At 43.2% G+C, this 19,832-nt stretch overlaps 1 protein-coding gene across 4 annotated transcripts in view; it reads right to left on the reverse strand.

Annotated features, from left to right (window-relative positions):
- The window catches only part of FRY (FRY microtubule binding protein), a 335,554-nt gene that overhangs the window by 257,543 nt on the left and 58,179 nt on the right, over positions 1 to 19,832 (reverse strand). The window lies entirely within an intron of this gene.

The raw sequence follows: 19,832 nt of genomic DNA on the forward strand, positions 1-19,832 counted from the left end.
TGCAGTGACGTTTTTCAGAAAAGCCCCATCTGTCAGCCTTGTTGCAGGAAGAACGCTGGGCTTTTTCTTCCCCTTCTTTCACGGGCACAGTGGAAGCGGCACTTTGTGCCTCGCCCTCCCAGAAAGGCTTGCCGTTTGGAGAGGCACCGCACCCCGAAACGTGTGCGTCTGAAGGGCATGCCTGGTCGGCTTGTTTACAGAATGTCAGGCTCCATGGGCAGATCTGTGTCTCAAACCTATCACTTCTAAGAATCGCCGAGCCCACGGAAGCTTATTTATTTGTGTTAAAAGGATAAGAAGCAAAGGCATTAGATTCCTTGCTGTACAATGGCTTTTTAGTTGGTGAAATCTCACTATCAGGTGTCCTGATTTCGGTTAGCTGTATTTCATGTTATCATATAGCTTGACTAGGGGATTAAATAAGAGCTTTCTGATTTTGACAGGCTGCCTTTCAGTAGGTGGGATTTGACCAACCATCTCACAAATCACGGAATAGTTCTCCCTTTCCAGTACATTTCTGATTAATATTTTCCAAAGGAATGAATAAAGCCATATTAATAATTATTGAACATAAAAAATGTTGGACAACTCCCCTCAAATCAACAAATAGGACTTTTTAGACTAACAGCTCTTTTGAGAAATGGAAAGAGTACAATGTACTTCTAAGATGAAGAGTTTTAAAAAATTTAGCACTACAGAGAACCATGCTATGTCCTGAAATGCCCCCAAGACACCATCATTACAAGCATTTCAAGCTCCTTACACTTACACAAAAGGCAAGCCCTGAGCCACTAAGATTTCCAGCTCTACTCACAGTGCTTAATTTCTGTGAAATCACTTATCAGATGGACTTTCTCTTTTTTCTTTTTTTTCCCCCCTTTAAAGACTTTATTTATTTGAGAGAGACCAGGCAAGAGAGCATAAGCGGGGAGCAGAGGGAGAAGCAGGTTCCCCACCAAACAGGGAGCCAGACACCGGGCTCAATCCCAGGACCCTCAGCTGAAGGCAGAGGCCAACTAGGAGCCTCTGGACTTCTTTTTCATTTACAGTCTTACTAGAGTTGATAAACTAATTCTGTTTTGTCACCTGTACTTTGAATGAATGGATTCCAAGTGAAACAGGACCCAAAGGTTTTAACCTCAAAACGCAATCACCTCTGAAAACAAAAACTAATATCCATTCCCACCTTTCTGAGGCCTCCGCATGGCAATGAATGAACAGGAAGTCTGCCTGGTACTTCCGAGTTAATGAGCAGAAAGTCTCCCAAGACAGGTCCCAGATGCCTACCTGGCTCTAGACCTTAGCTAGCAGAACTGGGGCAAGCTATTAATCTCACTAAGCCTCAATTTCCTCGCCTGAGAAATGGGGATAATAGTGGTACCAACCTCATTCAGTTTTTGGAGAGATTAAATGACATTATGAATAAAGTGTTCTGCATAGTGTCTTGCATAGAGTCAACAACTAAGTTTCAGTGATATTGATGTTTAGGATGAAACGTTGGGGAGGCCAGAATCCAACTTTGGAAATTAACCAAGTTTGTACTGCTGGTATTTGGTAACAATGTATGGCTAGCAAGTTGGAGACATTTGGAACAGCTGTAATAAGCAAGCACGCAAGCACGCTGTTATGTGTTACTCAAGCATACAGAGATTCTCTTGGTCCACCTTATAAAAGAGATCTTTAACTGGCTTTTCAAGGTTTTCAGCCCTACCATAAACATATTAACTGGCTGAGAATGCCACTCTTACATATATTTCAAGAGGAAATGATCATAAAATTTAAATGCTGTTGAGAAAACAATGTTTTTAATGGCATCTCATTTTCCCTGTGAAGAGCGAATCAGTAACTAAGAGCCCAGTTCCCGTCCGTTAGAACCTGAAATCCTGCTCATGTGTGCTTTATCCCCCCCTTATTTGAGTACCTTTAAAGAGAGCATATATTGTAAAAGAACAGAAAAGGCCTTTTGTTTTGTTGAAAGGCCTACAAATCAAATAGAATGACACCTGCTGCAAGCTGGGATAAAACATTTATCCTTTTGTCTCCTCTCTGGTGGGGGCAGGGACGTTTATAAAACAAAATGTAGTCAGAACAGGCACCTGGACAGAGGAACCTAAAATACAAAATGAAATCTGAATTTGTCCCTGGCTTCTTATGAGACTTCAGATGCCATTTAAGAGGAATGAGGAACTTTTCCTTCATAATCTTAGGAGACTATATAATGAACCTTTAAGCAAGGGGTTAGGCAAAGAATTTGGAGGCACAGAGAAAAGTAGCAGTAATACAGGAAAGCTGAAAGGTCTCAGGAGGTGGTGTCCAAGAGTAGGAAAAAAAAAGTCAGAAAGTGACCTGAGACATAATTAGACACATAATACCATCTACATTTATTTAACACTAATACTGTGTTTAAAAATACCTATTTTACCACATTGAATCCTACCCCCCCCCCCCCATCTAGGAAGTACTCTGAATAGCCCCATGTCATAGATGAGTAAATGGAGGCAAAGAGGCATAGAATAAGGTCAAGGTCATAGAGCTAGGAAAATTTAAGTCTAGCAAATTTTAGAACCAGAGTCATTTTCCTCTCCTCTCCTCTCCTTTTTCCTTAAATCACAAGCAAGGCAAGAATCATGGTTATCAAACTTCTTATCCAAAGTTCAGGAAGAGATGCTAAGACCATTGTTAGCACTCCATAATAGGAGCGCTTCAGGACCCACTGGCCCTCCAAAATTGATTACTGCCTTCCCATTGGGCTCTAGCTTGCAGAAGGAATGGTTCCTTGGGACTTTGGCCCACCCTGAAGAAACCTAGAGAAAAATACTGTTATTTTCCCCATCAATTTGACTCGTTGTACAGGTTGAGGTCTGATTAAGGGTGCCGGACCCGGGGTAGAGGTGGGACAGGTAAGGGTGACACGTTTGTCTGAACACCACTCTCCAAGCTATAAAGGGGTGGAAATAGGCTATGTCCACCCTGGTGTGTGCCACACATCTGCCCAATACTCAACCCACAGGAAGGGGTGCCTCATTGTGATCCATACAGCCAATGGACTGGTGGTAGCCTGGGGGGTATGGAAGGAACACCAAGAAAACAGAGCATTTCAAGAAGACACAGGCCAACTGGTCACCTGTGTCCCAGCCTGCTGAGCGGCAGGGTGGGATGAAGGTGGTGAAATGTGCGTGGATTGATTGTATATTACAATCTGTGGCATGTAGCCATCCTGCCTGAATTCCTACTCTCTCTTCTCTCCCTCCAGAAGAGCCATGTGTCCCTCAGTTGTGCATCTGCCACAGCCCCTAGCACACACTAAGATGCAAAAAACACACAGAGTCACTGAATGAACAGACGTGTCACGCATGCCTACCGCTATCGGTTGCCTGCAGGGGGCGGGGGATGTACAACAGAAGTGCAATCAGTTTGTGTTTTAATTCATATTTAATTTTTCTTTCCTAGCATTTCTGAAAATTCTTTTTTGAGATGAAAATGTGTGGTGTTCAAAAAAATGTGACAACAAAGCTAGGCAAACAATCTGGATGCTTGCCAACATCCAGAGCCATCTCCTAATGGTTTTCAAGAGTCTGATTGAGTTGATTGGGTTAGGGTTGGAATCCGCCCCCTTTCCCTGTGGATGGTGGCACGTGGGCACACATGTGTAATTATTGTCAGAGTGACATGTACGTTCATGCATAGAATGTATTAGGCAGAAGGGAAATGTCTTCCTAGCATCCTGAGGAAACAAAGGAAAATCACTCATTGTAAGAAAAAATAGCTTTATCAGTTTTTGCTCAGTTTACAATTCTAAACAAAAAGCATTAAATATATCCTATTCCTACTATTATCTATTGTTTAATAAGAACAGTTCCAAGTCAAATTAAGCATCACCTAAGATCAATGGCGACAATTATAGAGAAGGCTTTGTTTCTCCTTATGCAGGATAAGGTCCTTTAGAGATAAAGAAAGCTTCAATATCAATCAAAAACTTTTTTTGATATGTTTTAGGTACATAATTTGGGGCTGATATATCTCGTGCTAAAAACACAGTAGAGGAAAAAAATATGAAGTGATGCCACATCATGTTCATTTTGTAAACAGAAAACTCAATAATCACTCCCTTAAAAAAATCCAACCCACACACACAAATCTTCACAAAAATAGATCCTGCAAATTTTGAAAACGCTTACTCCATTACTATTCAGTACAAATACTTTTTTTTTTTCCAAAGGAACTGAAATACATTTAAATGTTCTGAATGCCCGAGAACCTCATTAAAGCACAGCTTGTTTTTGCCCAGATTCAGACGTAAACAAGGAAAATTGTCTCTTAAAATGGTTTCCATTAAAAATTAGCAGCAGAACCCATTTTTTTTTTCCCCTACTCGCCTCCTCTGCAAAGGAGTTTCATAAGGGACTGCGATCCCCGACAAAGGAATCAAATGTCAGTCTAGCTCATGGGAAGCCCATGAAGGATTTGAGCAGTGAAAGGCATCTGATGGCAGCAGGGAGCAGGGTCAAGTTTGAAGTCACCCCCCTTGCTGCTCTGCACAGCCAGCCCCTCCACAAGCCCATGACAACAGGGTGTGTTACAAGTTTAACATAGGGTAGGGGAATTAACATTAATCGAGCACTTGAGGTTGAGACACTGCAAGGCTATATTTCAGAGGACCTATGTGGACACACACAAGCAAAGGGCCACATCTCCTGGGCACTTGCAAGACGTGTCTCAAAAGTGGCGCCAACATATCATTAGAATGGATTGGGACTCGGGTGTGTGTTAACTCCGGTCTCTACCCCCAGCATCTTCATAATGGGTGAAATGAACATTGGGCCTCTCTTCCAACACTTCCCACCAACGTTCCCTATATTTGCTCTTGAATGATGACTTCCAGAGCAAATATTCCCCAGATATTAATAAGAAGGGGCACGCTGTAGCTCGCCAGAGCTAAGGCCCTGCTCTCCCACCCAGGAGCTCTGTTGTTTGGTTGCTGAACACCCCACAGCCTCAGTTTCTTCATCTGTTAAATAGTGCTTATCTCATGGGTCTGTTATGAGGATTACATGAGCACACAGTCAGACGACAATTGTTCAGCAGCAGATCTAGAGCTAGCAACAAACCCAGAATATGCAGCACAAAATGCCCCCTTAACTCCAAAGTCAGGTTAGGGAAAGGGTGAGAGAGAGAGAGAAAGATTTGGCTTATCACAGTGGGCTCCCATCTCCAGCCCCCTCTATCATCCCCAAACCTCCCAATCCACCCCTAGCTCCCACTGGCTGCCAGGGTAAGGCCAACATTTTGCAAAGTAAAGAAAGCCTGAACTTCTGCACATACAAAAATGTATTATTTAATATTTTAGTACATCCAACTTTTGGTCCCCAGGGTAAAGCCAAGTAGAGGTTCTGGTGAGCTTAGTATAGACTCAATATCTCCCTAATTTACTCTTCTCATTGACCTCTCAAGGTAGTGCCTACATATTTGGATATTAAGCTGAAGCTAAACCAGGAGATACAGTTCATACATATTTTGTATGTACAAGTATAAAGATTTGACCTCAATTTCTGCAAGGCACAGTAGGAGTTAATACTCTATTTAGAGACTGTATGTGAAGAGAAAATATGGATTTCTTCCTCTGCCTTTTATTATGAAAGCATACAACAATGTTGATACCCTTACTACCCTATTTTCAAATACCACCAGCAACCAGAGAAATTAATTACACTGAGATACAAACAGGTCCAATATCATGAGCTACAACAGGAGCCAACAATTAATACATGATTATAAAATATTAAGTCCTTTCTGAAGAAAAACATGGCATTTGCTTTTGCACATCATTATTTACCAAAAATGCACAGACTGATAATACTTAGGATAAAAAACAGTTACATTAATCACCATTCTTCCCAAACATTAGATGCCATTGAAAGGAGAACTAAGAAAATAGTTTTTCCTTATAAAAATGATAATTAAACAAAAAAAAAAGGTGCATTCCCATAGTTGCATTTAAGTATTTTGGCTATAGCAAGGCATTTCCATTATTAAGTGATTAAAAATTAAGTACCCAATTTTAGGGCTAGAACTAATATTCCCACTAATGTTCCCAATTTCATACACAAAAGTAAATATTAGATTTTAAGTCCTAAGAGGCAGATCAACTTTTCCTCACAAGTACCATTTAATGTATATAGTTATTAAAATCTAGAATTTTAAAGTCAATGAAATTGGGAAAAGTTGGAAATTTTGATTAGTTTTTTTATATCCTTGCTACTTAAACATTATACACTTTTCTCTTTCTTTTAAGTGTGATCACATGTTGCAGTTATCTACCAACAAAGTCTGATGGACTGGGAGTCAGGAAACTTTATCCTATTCCTTACTCTAACCTGAATATGATGACCTTGGGCAAGTTACTTCCTACTAAATGAGGAAAGCTGCTTCTTATCACCAGACGGGCTCATCTCCTGGGACAGGCCCACCTTTGATTTCTCATATTATTGGGAGGGGCCCCTACACGGGGAAAGAACAGTGCACAATAAATGATTTGATGTCAGTCTTTGGCATTTGTTACTACAATCTTTTGGCAATAGAGTCACCTTCTCAATTCTGTTCTGATAAAGCTAATATCAAAAGTACCCCCATATAAAGCACACGCTGCCTGTCGAGGAAGAGCAGCGGACACGGGAGCAAAAAATAACTGGGAAGGAGAAAGAGGTAAGTCAAAGTGAAACGGATCAAGTTGTCTTCTGTGAAGGCAGTGAGGCAGTATCAAAGTGCTTCCTTTGGTTTAGAGGAAAAGTGACAGTCTACCGTTGGCCAAGTCCTGGAAACCAGGGATATCCTGTAGCTGAAAACCAGCTCACGGTCCCGAAGATGAAGTGCTGAGCTAAGGAATTAGATACATAGAACAGCCCTTCAGGGGGCGCCTGGGTGGCTCAGTGGGTTAAGCCTCTGAGTTCAGCTCAGGTCATGATCTCAGGGTTCTGGGATCAAGCCCCGCATCAGGCTCTCTGCTCAGCGGAGAGCCTGCTTCCTCCTCTCACTCTGCCTGCCTCTCTGCCTGCTTGTGATCTCTGTCAAATAAATAAATAAAACCTTTAAAAAAAATAAAACAAAAAAACCCAGCCCTTCAGGTAAAACACATGTTTTAAACAGAAGTGGGTCCCTCCCTGAGCATCACTGATTCAACCTTCACAGTGACCATCTGCCCAGAGATGGATGGGAAAGACCCTCTGATCCTGCCTTTAGAGGAGCCCAGCAACGGTGAACACATGATCACCTTCTCCACCCACAGGCACCGTTCCACATGGTAGAAAATGTCACTCCGAAGGCCCAAGAAAATTCTGCAGGATAGACAAAGTCTTGCCAGGCATGTTTTTAGAAAGGGTGGGGAAATCACCACCCTATTTTGACCAGACAGGCAGAGCTTTGTGTAGGAGGGTGGGGCTGCTAGAAACTGTCTGAAGGATGATGGGAGGGAACAGTTTAACGGGCCGGTGGGGAGAGCGGTTCCAACTGCCGGGCTCAGCTAGGGAGCCAGAGAAAGGATAATGATCTTTGCAGACGGTCAGGGTGGGTGAGGTCACTTTGAGCGGCCCAGGGAGATAGAGGTGGAGGGTCAGGATTCCGATGCCCACAATGGCAGTTGTGGGGAGACACAAGCTCCAGTCAGCCCTCACTCCGCCAGGTACTGGCCTCTGGATCCACTCCTGTGGTCAAGGTACTCGTTTCTCATTTATAGGGTACAGGTGATACTGTACCATCTGCTAGCCACAGAAGGTTGTTTCAGGATCTCAAAGGGGATTCTGTAGATGAAAGGACTTTGTATCCCCAGCGTGTCCGTGTTAGGATGCTCAGGGCTCCTGAAGTCTAAGGATCACACAAAAGGGCAAGAGGTCCCCGGTCAGCTCTTCCCTCTTCCAGAAACACATCATCGCTTTCCAGCTATTGTAGACTTCAGCTTCTGGACTAGGGACATACCAGGGTTGTCCTGCTATTTAAGTGGCCATTTGTAAACTCCAGGAATGTGCTGGTGGTTTGCTTGCGCCTTATCCAAATGCCACTTCGGTCTCTGGATAAATACAGGATGGGTGGCAACCGCAGTCTGCCTACTACTCCGCCCTACCTCAAGATTTATTTTCCATCTTCTTTGCTCTTCAAGGGAATTTTTTTCTTATCCTTTATAATTTTTTTTAAATCTGTCTATAAATTCTCTAATCCTCAACTGTATATATTCTTTCCATAAATATAGTTCAAATTTTATGTTCATGAAAACAACAGGCAGCAGAAAAGAAAGGAAAGGGGACATGGATATGGATGGACCTACTTTTGAGCTGTTGGGTAACATTTTGAGACATTTCTGAGAGTTGAGAAATGTATCAGCAAGAAGGCTGGAATGAATCTGGAATGAATGAATGAATCTGGAATGAATATAGCTCTACTCTCGACTTTGGCTTTATACCTACTCGTACACATGAGGACAATGAAAATTATGGGGACTCGACAGCTAGTCACGGCGGAGTAGTGATCACAACAATAATGCAGATAATGGCTAGCTAGATGACAGAGCCAGACTGGAGCGCAGATCTGATGCTAGGCCAGTTATGTCCAATAGAAATATAACATAAGCCAAATAGGCAATTTAAAATTTTCTAGTATGTACATTTATAATAATGAAATGGGTAAAATTAAATATATTTTATCTAACCTAATAAAAACCCAAATATGATCACTTCAACATGCAATATATGTAAAATTATTAGCAGGACATTTAATATTTTTTTCTTGCACTAAATATTTGAAATCTGGTGTATTATTTTACAGCACATTTTAAATTGGACAGCCACATTCCCTGGACTCAAGAGCCACATGTGGCTAATGGTTCCTTTATTGGACAGTGCAGCTCTAGGAAGTTCTTAACTACTTTTGGACCCTTATGGCAGTCTGGCAAAGCCAATGGGCTCCTTCTCAGAACATCAAGAAGACAAAATGCATGAGATTACAACAGAAACCAGTTATTTTGAAATACAGTTATCAAATGATTTCAAAAACCACAAAACTGTGGTTTTGTAGATACACATATCTTTACATATACATTAAATACATTGAAGAACATAACCCAGAGCTAAGCCCAGTAATCATAATAATTTTGTAATAAAATAAGAAACAAACAATATTGAAATCTACCTAAAGCAACTGTAACATAATGAAAAAAAAAATCTGTGATTTCAATTAGTAGTGAAGTCAAAGGTACTGCTAATACTATTTTTGTTGCCTATATTAGTACTTGAGGAAAAGAGTAAATTTCAGTTGGGAGTTAATGAGAGGCAAAAGATAATTTTTTTCCCATCTCAACCCTTGGATCCCCACTGTGGATTTGCTTGAGAGTAGGTGTTCTCAGCACTAGTCTCTACTCCTCCCACACACCCCTCCTTCCACGACAGCTCACTTTCAGGTGATTCTTGAAGATGGTCATAAATAATTGCTACACATTGGGGAAGCTTCTCATGCTCCCCCCCCCCACTTCTCTTGATTCTACTTCTTCCTCTTCCTCTATCCCTTGCTTTCTGCCATTCTCACCACGCTCTTCAGTATCTTATTTGAATCAATCGAGGTGTTCATTAAATGATACCATGTATCATAAGCCTTTTCCCAGAAGCTACAGGAACCACACTCACCAAATAGTTGCTGGGCTGTAGAATCTCTGCTAATTACAAATCCTCATGATCTAATAAGAATATGCAATGTAACTCACATCTGTGTATGATCTAAATTGTCCATGTTGGAGAATATGTAAGAGGTTCAATAATCTCCCCTCCCCCCAAACTTACATGTGTTTTATAAGTTGATGAATGATATCCTAAATCCTTCGAATATCCAAATGGAAAGGAGATAGGTTATATTATTTTATACACTTAAAATAGTGTTCCGATCTTCACAACTAAGTTAGTTTTTAAGATTTCACTTTGCTTTGAGATGTGAAACTCATTTGTGGATCAAAACCAGCATATTTTTCTAATACAACAGAACAGGAAGGAATACTTCAGAGCACATCCTATAGTTATAGGGGTGATCAGGGTTTCATAAAACTTATGTTTTATATATGTATATATACACATATATACGATATATACATATGTGAATGCTGATCTGATATAAAATATACTTCTTATTGTGAGACTTGTGAGTCATGCTCAGAAAAGTTTGGAAATCTTGTACGTTGCTGGTGGGAATGTAAAATGGTTCAGCCACTATGGAAAAGTTTGGCAGTTTCTCGAAAAGTTAAACATAGAATGACCACAGGACCCCACAATTCCACTCTTTGCATATTCCCTAAGAACTGAAAACAGGAACTCAAAGGAATACACGTACATCCGTGTTCATGGAAGCACTATTCACTGTGGTTGAAAGTTGGAAGAGTCCAAATGCCCACTGATGGCTGAATGAATACATAAACTGCGATAGAGCCCCAGTGGCTGAATGGATACACAAATTGCGTCAGAGCCCAGTGGAATATCCAGCCAGAGGAAGGAACGGAGTACTGATCTGTGCTACCTGGACAAACCTTGAAAACACTATGCTAAGAGAAAGGAGCCAGCCCATCAGAGGCTGAATATTGTGTGATTCAATGTATAAGAAATAACCAGAATAGGCAAATCCTTAGTGACAGAATGCAGACTGACTTGCTAGGGGTACAGAGAGCGGGGAAGAATCTGGTGAACGGTGAGGGATTTTACTCTGGAGTGAGAGAAATGTCTTGGAAGTAGATAGAGGTGGTGGTTGTACAGCCTTGTGAATGTATTAAATGCCACTGTATTGGAAATGGTTAATTTCATGTTATGTGGATGTCACTTTAATAAATTACTGAAAGGAAAAAAAAAAGTTGGAATGCACTAGCTCTAGAGGGCTCGTCATAAGGTCTATTTTCATTTGTATGGGGTCTACTTCCTCTGTGGTGCTGCTACATCGCCACCTAGTGGTGAAGGTGCCTTCCGTCTGGGCTCAAGGGCTAGAGATGTCTGGTTGCCTAAAGAGTTGCCCTCATGCTCAGAAGCCCTTCAATATCCGAAGCAAGTCAAGGCCCACATACTTAAGTGCAGTAGCTGCTTCATAAGCGTCCAAACGATGCACAGTGATAACCTCCAACCACTTGGAGCTTTAACTGGGGAAGCAGGATGGTTTCAGTCCCGGCCCTGAAATATTTATCAAGAAGTCTCTCTGAGATTCATTTGCCAGTCTTTAAACAGGGACTCGCAGCCCTTCTAGCAGGATAAGGATGAATACCAGATAGCATAAAGAATGCACCAAATGGGACTTTCCTTCCTTAACTTCCTTACTTCTAAGGATACTTGGTATGAGCTTATGAACCCCAAACAAGAGGACTTGTATCTCCTAGGGAGCTCCCTCCACTGCAGACTGTCCATGGAAGAAACAAAGACTGTGGGTGTCCAGAGCAAGGGGACATAGATCCAGAGGGTGCAAGCACAGAACATACACCAGAAACAAGAGAACACAACGCCCAGAGGCCAGAGCATCAGGGAGCTGGTGAGAACCAGTGTATAAAGGGATGGGAAGAGAGAAAGAAAGGAGAGATCAAGCAGACATTCTAGTTATTGCCACAAATGTTGCCTGACTGGAGAGGGACAGACAGACAGACACCAACCACCTGCATGCAAATGGGCTTATGTGAAAGATTCCAGCTCCACAGAACATAATGTGTTCTGTAAAGAATGAAATGAAAAGCAGCCTGAAGTGTGGCATAGAGTTACAAAGAACCACCAGAAAAGACAGACACTAAGTCGTGTGCTTTTCAAATTAGAAGGCCAAAGCGTTCAAGCAACCCAAAGGGTTAAAGAAAGAACACAGAGGAAAGGATCACAGAATTAATTAAAAGTAAAAGAGAGAGGGAAAATTTCAGAGCAACGTGCACTGCTGCCATGTCCAAATAGGATTCGTAGGAAATTATAGGAGGTGGTGTGGTTTGGCATTGAAAAACTACAGGAAACAAACTCAAAATACACTTCCTACACTTCCTACAGACTTATTCTTACAGTAGGAATGCTATGGGATCAATGGGGTTTGGGTGAGCCGAAAAGAAAACCCTGCCAGCAGGTGTGTGGCGCCAGGCCGGTTGGGGGCGGGGGGGGGTGCCCAGGTTGTCTTAGGGCAGGTGTGTTCCCACACTGTGCAGTGAGCTTGCCATGCCTTTTCCTCTCCACAGCCTTCCTGCTTCCCTCCACCATCCCATTCTCCAGGAAGATTTTGCCTCATAGATGGCAGCTGATGTGAATGTCCCCATTTTTCTGGACAATGGAGGAAATGCCATTTCTCGCCCCACCCCCGCTCCTTGACTGGGACCGGACTCCCTCGGTCTCATTTTTCTTTCTGATATCATTCCAGTCTATCAAAAATTTTAATACCTCTCATCTGAAAAGCAAACAATAAACAAAACCAAACATCGCTTTTATTGCACATTTCCTTCCGATTTCCACCTTAGTTTCCTGACTTCTCAATCACAGCCTGGTGTCTCAAGACAGCAGGAGGTTCCATGCAACCTCCTCCCATTTCCGTCAGTCCAGTCCAGCCCATCTCCTGTGGCCTCACTCCTGCTAAGGTGACCAACAGTCCCCCACACCATTCTTCTTGAAACTTTTTTTTTTTTGCTTTCATGACCCATTGTGCTCGCTTTGGCAGCACATATGCTTTTATGACCTATAATCTCTTGGTTCTCCGGGTCTTGCCTGGTCAGCTCTGACTCCTCCTCCTCCCAATTTTCTAGCAACCTTGCCCTCCTCCAGCTCAGGGTGCACAGGGCTGTTTTCACTGGCCACAGGCTCTTTTCCATTCTCTTGTCGTGGCTAAGTCCTGCTTATCCTTCCATCAGTCCAGATAGCACATCGTCAGAGAAGCCTTCCCTTGGTGTCCTGGTCTAACTCCAGACCCCCTGTAAAAACTTCTCATAGCTCCTTTTACTTGTCTTTACTTATCACATGTAGTTACGCATTTATCATGCAATTTTTTTCCAATATGCTTTTCTCCCTTTTTGGACTGTCATTTCCACTGGGGTAGAGTCCATGTTTATTGTGTTCACTGTTTTATGCCTGGTGTCTCAGGACATTAGGTAAATGCAGTCAACATAGCACCCAGTATGCATTCGGCACTTAATTATTGGATGGACAGCCATTTGGGTAAATGAATGAATGAATATTCTAACCAATGGCAGGAAGCCCAACCGCATTAATGTCTTTACCCTGGCTGCTCCATGCCTTTAACCTTCTCCATGAAAAGCCATTCATAATTTTTCAGGCTTTCAGATATCTGTTTGAACAAATCCCATCTGGGCCAAGAGAAGCATGAGGCTGAGCAAATGACAGCAAAGGGAGGTGAAAAGTCAAGGGGAAGATCAGCTCAAAGAAGAGTCCCTCTGTTCTCAGGGTTTCATTTTCTGTTTCCTTAACACCATCTCTGCCCAGGTCAGGTGTAGAGGGGGCTCCTTCCTTGCAGGGCACTATGGACCTGGAAACCACAGAAGCTATATGTGGAGGAGAGACAAACATGGAAGTATGGGCAAGAGAGAAAAAAAAGCTTTGAAGACAGAATCCAAGTCCAGAGTCTTAGAAGTCATCAAGCCAATTGACTCATTATGAAACTCACGCCTAAGCTCCAAGGAAATCACCCAAGGTCTCCACTGGTGGGAGAACAGGGTGGATTGAACCATGCCACAGACGCCCACTGGGGTGGGGAGCCAGGACACTGATCCCGTTACTGCTAGCAGGTTAAGGGAGATTCTTCTCTTCGGAGCCATTTCACACCCATCCCGTTCAAAGCAGGGTTTTTCTTATGCTTATGACTGCTTGCGTCAAGGCCATAAGGTCTCTAGTAAGATTCCAAAAGTTGGGGTGCCTGGGTGGCTCAGTGGGTTAAGCCGCTGCCTTCAGCTCAGGTCATGATCTCAGGGTCCCAGGATCGAGTCCCGCATCGGGCTCTCTGCTCGGCAGGGAGCCTGCTTCCCTCTCTCTCTCTCTGGCTGCCTCTCCGTCTACTTGTGATTTCTCTCTGTCAAATTAATAAATAAAATCTTTAAAAAAAAAAAATTCCAAAACTCTTTTCTACTTAGGAATAATGAAAATCCCAGGCAGGTGTCTGACTAGGATTGAGTTTCATGTAAAATTTTTGATGTTTATTCATTAAACAATGTTGTGCAGAGCCTGTTGATTTGAAAGGTGATAGAGGGGATAGCTAAGTCTTTGTTGCCCTTGATCAGCTAAACTGGGGAAAGTCTACCCTTTCTAATCCCAATCACTCTCCAACTTACTGCCCTTCCAGCTCACTGGAACAAGTGCATTGTGACTGCCAATGCCCAAACCCCATGGAACCTTCTGGTTCTCATATCACAATGGCCTCCTGGCAGCATCTGGCACTGTTGGTCAAGTTGACTTTTTTGACACTTTGGCTTCTGTGACATCAGCCTCCCCTGTTCTCTTCCTACCTCTGTGATTGTTTGATCTCCTCATCTTAAAGACTCCTCCTCTTTGCCTCCCTTAAACTGTAAGGGTAACTCAGAGCTCCACACTGAGCGCCTTCTTTGCATATATAAATATTGCCTAGATATTTCAATTAACGCTTAGCGTCAAGTATGGTGTGATGTTTCCCAACTTCCATATCTCATATCTTGCTGAGGTCCATGTCCACGTGTACCTCTTTATCTTTCATTGCCCGAAAGCCAGCGTGGCTGAATCTGAACTCACCACTGCCCCTTCTCTGCTTCCAGCCTCTCCTCCGTCACCTGAGCGGCACCACCATGTGCTAATTCACTCAAGTTAGAAAGCCAAGAAGCCCCTTCTTTTTCACTCCCACACGCAAAGCCCCAGCAAGCCCTGCCAGTTCTCTCTCTCAACTATTTCTTGTATCCATCTAGCTCGTCTTCCTCCCACCACCACGGTCTTAATTCACGTGCCTGTGATTCATTGCCTGGTTCAACACAGGAGTCGCATTGGTCTCACGCTTCTGTATACTGCTGCTGGATTGCTCAGTAGTTCCTAACGCTTTGGGGGCAGAGCACAACCTTTGCTGGTCATCCTAGATCCTTTCCTACTTCCCCAACTTCATGCAACACCTTCTTCAGCCACAGGGAACTGTCTGTACGTCGCCCAAGCATCATGCAGCCCCATGCTGTTACACTCTGCGCTGCCCACCTTCCCCACCGGAACCCTCACGCACTCTCCTGAGAAGCTCACAGCCTTCCCCAGGCGAGGTAAAATGTTCCTCATCTGGCTCCTCCAGTAGGACACCTTCCACGGTCATATTGTTATCAGGTGACCTGTCTGCCTCCTGCTCAACTGTGTGCTCCCTGAAGCCAGTGGAAAGATGGGTCGCTCCTCTCTGAATTACTGGCACATAGTATGGTGCCTGGAGCATTAACAGATCCTAAAACATGCCAGCTGAGGTTTCTTTCTGTGAGTGAGCCCACAAGTAATGGATAGAATATTATCCTCAATACATTAAATGCATAAACTACATTCTTCTGCTGTGCATCTATCAAGGGATTTTCTATGGAAATCTACAGAAACAATAGGGAGGAGAACAATTCATGGTTTGATCAAACCAAAGACCAAAAAATCGCATGAGGGCATAGAAGAGCCTGTTTTCAATAATAGCCAATCAGACAGATATGAATTCTAGAATTCTAGAGATTAATTTTCCAATCTTTTGCCCTTACCACAAAGTTGCCTTAAATGCCAGAGGCTCAACTCTTAGAAACAACAGGGCAGATGAAGAATGGGATTCATGAAATCTTAGAATTCTCTGCAAACACCTGTCAACAATAAGACTTAATTTCACACGAGGGGCACCTGGGTGGCTCAGTGGGTTAAGCCTCTGCCTTCAGCTCGGGTCATGATCCCAGGGTCTTGGGATAGAGCCCCACATTGGGTTCTCTGCTCAGCGGGGAGCCTGCTTCCCCCTCTCTCTCTGCCTGCCCCTCTGCCTGCTTGTGATCTCTGACTGTCAAATAAACAAAATTTTAAGGAAAAAAAAAAAAAACTTAATTTCACTTGAATACACTTACCTAGCTGATGATTCACTGAGAAGCAGCTCCAGTCAAGAAAGCACCATGACTCTCTGCTTTCTTTTCCATGAAGGGACCAATGAATTAATATACCTTCCTATCACATGAAGGTCTCCATGTCTTTGAATTTCACATGTGCAGAGTTGAAGCGTTTAAATAAGAGGGTTATGGCCAAAGAATTAGGCCAAATGCTGTTCTTATATTTGCGAACTTCCCTCTCAGGACCAGCTGAACTTATGCCGGTGACATTTTAGAGTCTAACCTATTCATTTGCTCTTCTTGTACTTCAAGTGTTCTGGCGTTTTCTGAGGTCACCGGCCTGTTGGCAGACAGCCACAGCCCCACTGGGCTGTTGGAACCACTCCAGCTGGATAAACTGAGCCAGGCTTGCTTGGCACAACCTCACCTTCACACACTCTGCTTCCATCACAGGTAACCTCTTCCAACATGGAAACGCCTAGAAGCATGAGAAGTGTTTGCTTTGTAACTGAAAAAAACTCCTGGCATTTCTCAGGACGCATAGCGCTCTGACATGGGCTACTCAGAGCTCCAGCAAGGCCGACTGTACTGAGAAAGAAGACTGACCTCAGGAAGTAACCTCACGCCAGGTTTTGCATATTAAATTGTCTCCCACCAATGGGATTGCTTCGCCGGAAAACACAGGTGTGAGGAAACGCAGAAAGAATCAGAGTTCTTACATTTCAAACTACTCTAGCCCCTACTCAATTCCTGTGTTTTATTGGGAGGATGAAAATAATAACACCCGTAGGACTGATTGCTCTTAACAGACTGCATGAGAGACTACCAAGGGTTTTTTAAATCAAGTAGATGCCTAACTCTCACACTCTTACGTTTCAGTAGAAGATTGTATGTCTTGGGATGCCTGGGGGGCTCGATTGGTTAAACGTATGCCTTTAGCTCAGGTCCTGATCTCGGGGTCCTGGGATCCAGCCCCATATTGGGCTCTCTGCTCAGCAGGAGTCTGCTTCCCTCTCCCTCTGCCCCTCCCCACCTCTTGTGTACACACACATGCATGTGCACTCTCTCTCTCTCTAGAATGAATAAATAAAATCTTAAAAAAAATGTATGTCCCAGGTGCTCTCCTAGTTTCATTAAACATGTATATATGTGTATATACATAATACACACATACACACACACACCCTGGGACTAACACTTCAGCCAGTTAAGAACATAGACTTTGGAGAATCAAAATACTCATGTACTTCAGTTAACAACAAAACAGCCGCAATAACAACAGAGGGCACATCTAGTGAAGAATCAATCTGATTTTCTGTTATACATTTTGAAACACTAGCAGTGAAGAAGCACTAGCTCCACTCTAGCCACAGAGGCCTCCTTGCTCCTCTGCGAACAGGCCAAGCCCAGGGCCTTTGCACTTGCTCTTCCTTCTGCCTGAACTCCGTCTCCTACGATGTCCACATGGTTTACTGCTTCTATTTCTTCAGGTCTCTGCCTACCAGCAAGATCTGCCCTGAACACCAAACACAAGATAAGATATTATTCCCCTGTCTCTGTATCCCCCCCTCTTTTTTTTTTTTTTTTTTTTTTGCTTTGCTTTATTTGAAGCATGCTTCACTTTCTGAATAATACATATTTACATGCTCAAAGTGTGTCTCCTAAACCTACCAGCATATAAAATGTGAGAGGGCAAGGGTTATGTCTGTTTTACTCCCTACTCAACCTTAGTACCCAGAGCAATGCTGAGTGCAACGAGACAGGGGATCATGGAATACTGAATGAATGGGTAAATCAATGAATGACTTTTGTTGCAATTTAACTTACTCCATGTGTATTATGGAGTATAATGTGCCCAACTGACAAACAAACCCATCAAATAATACATCGACACCAACAAATGCTCCTAACAGTCCCTCTTTGCTCATGAACCTTGACAAGTTATGGTTCATGCTGAATTAAATGTCATAGTTGATGGTTTCTGGAAGAATTTCGTTTCCTCTACTGTTGTCAGTGTGCTGCCACAGATGTGAAGACGACATCACCTTGGGGTTGGTAGCCCTGCGATGGTCTAAGTTGATGTGCCTGCTGGATGAATCACTCGGACTCCGATTCTCTGAGTTTGACTGAACTCTCCCTACCCAGACCAGAGAGAAAGCCAGTTGAGTGCACTGACAGCCAGGAGACCTGGGGTGCCTTTTACCAAAATTCCAGGAGTGATAACCCAGGACAAACACAGGAGCTGGGACTGTGGGGGCAAGCAGGTGGACCTGGGCAGCAAGTGCAGAACTGGCTGTTAAAGCCAAGGATGCCTAGGTAAGAAGAGAGGGAACGCTGGAGCTCAGATCCATGCCACGTCGGCCTTCTAGAATGGGCCTGCCAGGAGCTGACGGGTATCACCTGTGAGCCGTGGCACTAGAAAACATAGACATTCTGTTTTGTGAATCCTGTTCTTTCTGGATAGATTGAAAACAATTTCATTTCTCCACATTGCAAGTAAAACTCTTTAAGTGGACTTGACCTTGCAAAAGTCATCAAGACACCTTGAAAGGCCTTTTGTGATAAATGTGGCATAAGAAGAAGAAAATTTAAGGCTCAGGCTAGTGGTACAGAAAACTTAGCTGTGGGCAGCTTGACTCTTGTTCATATTTCTAGAGTCCTGCCTTCTATATGATGGCTAGACTTCGAGCTGTAGCTAAGGCATATTATTGTTAGTTCTCTGACAATGGCAGTGGTGTTATGATTCATTAGACGTTTTGATTAATGATCTGGATGAAGCCAGAGGTATCATACCCACCACACGGGAGAATAAAGGGAAGTCGGGGTGTTGCGGGGGGGCACATATCTAATAAATGACAGCCAGGATCTCTCCTGGAAATGCCTAGAGAGTGGAATATGGGCCAGATCTAACATGTAATATTTTGTTTCAGGGTAAATGCAAAACTCTATGTTTCAGCCACCCCACAAGTTTACCAAAAGTAGGGTGCCTCTCTTATAGGTTTGTTTACTTCATAGCACACATCAATTTGCAATTCTTTATGTCTGTTCACTTGTTTATGGAAGCCTGCATGGGTATAACTTAAGCCCCGGAGAAGGTAGAGATAACATCTGCTGATTTCCTGGCTGCATTCCCAGTGTGTGGACTGTGCAACCCAGCAAGCACTCAGGACACATTTACTGAATGAACATCTGAATGAAGGATGGAGGAGACTATGACTTCAAGACAAGTCTTTTAAAGGTCTGGCATTTGTCTTTGCAAGTTCAATGCCAGTTAACGATGCTGGGGCTATCGGAGGTGATCTAGATGTCTAGAATATAGGTTCTGGCCATTTTACCTGATTCTTTCTGTGGGGGTCACCTACCTGCTTCTGAGTGTCCCAATTAAGAGGATCTAAGTTATGGGCTGAATTATGCAACCCCCCATTCCTGCGTTGAAGTCCTAATCCCCAATACCCCTAAATACCGCTGTATTTGGAGTAGGGTCTTTAAGGAGCTAATTAAGTGAGAACGGGGTCACTAGTGTCCTAATCAAATATGACTAGCTCTGATTAGGACACAGACACAGAAAGAGGAAAGATGATATGAAGACACAGAAGACAGCCACATGCAAGCCAAGGCAAGAGGCTTTAAAGAAGCCAACCTTACCTACACCTTGATCTTGGACTTCCAGCCTTCAGGACTCTGAGCTAACTTTTGTTGTTTACCCTGCCCAGTTGGTGGTACTTTATTGTGGCAGCCCTAGCAAACTCATACCTATAAGTAACTACTTAACCAACCGAGAGTGCATAATTTAACAGTG

Source organism: Mustela erminea, chromosome 15, assembly GCF_009829155.1.
Source record: "Mustela erminea isolate mMusErm1 chromosome 15, mMusErm1.Pri, whole genome shotgun sequence".
NCBI classification, from domain to species: Eukaryota; Metazoa; Chordata; class Mammalia; order Carnivora; family Mustelidae; genus Mustela; species Mustela erminea.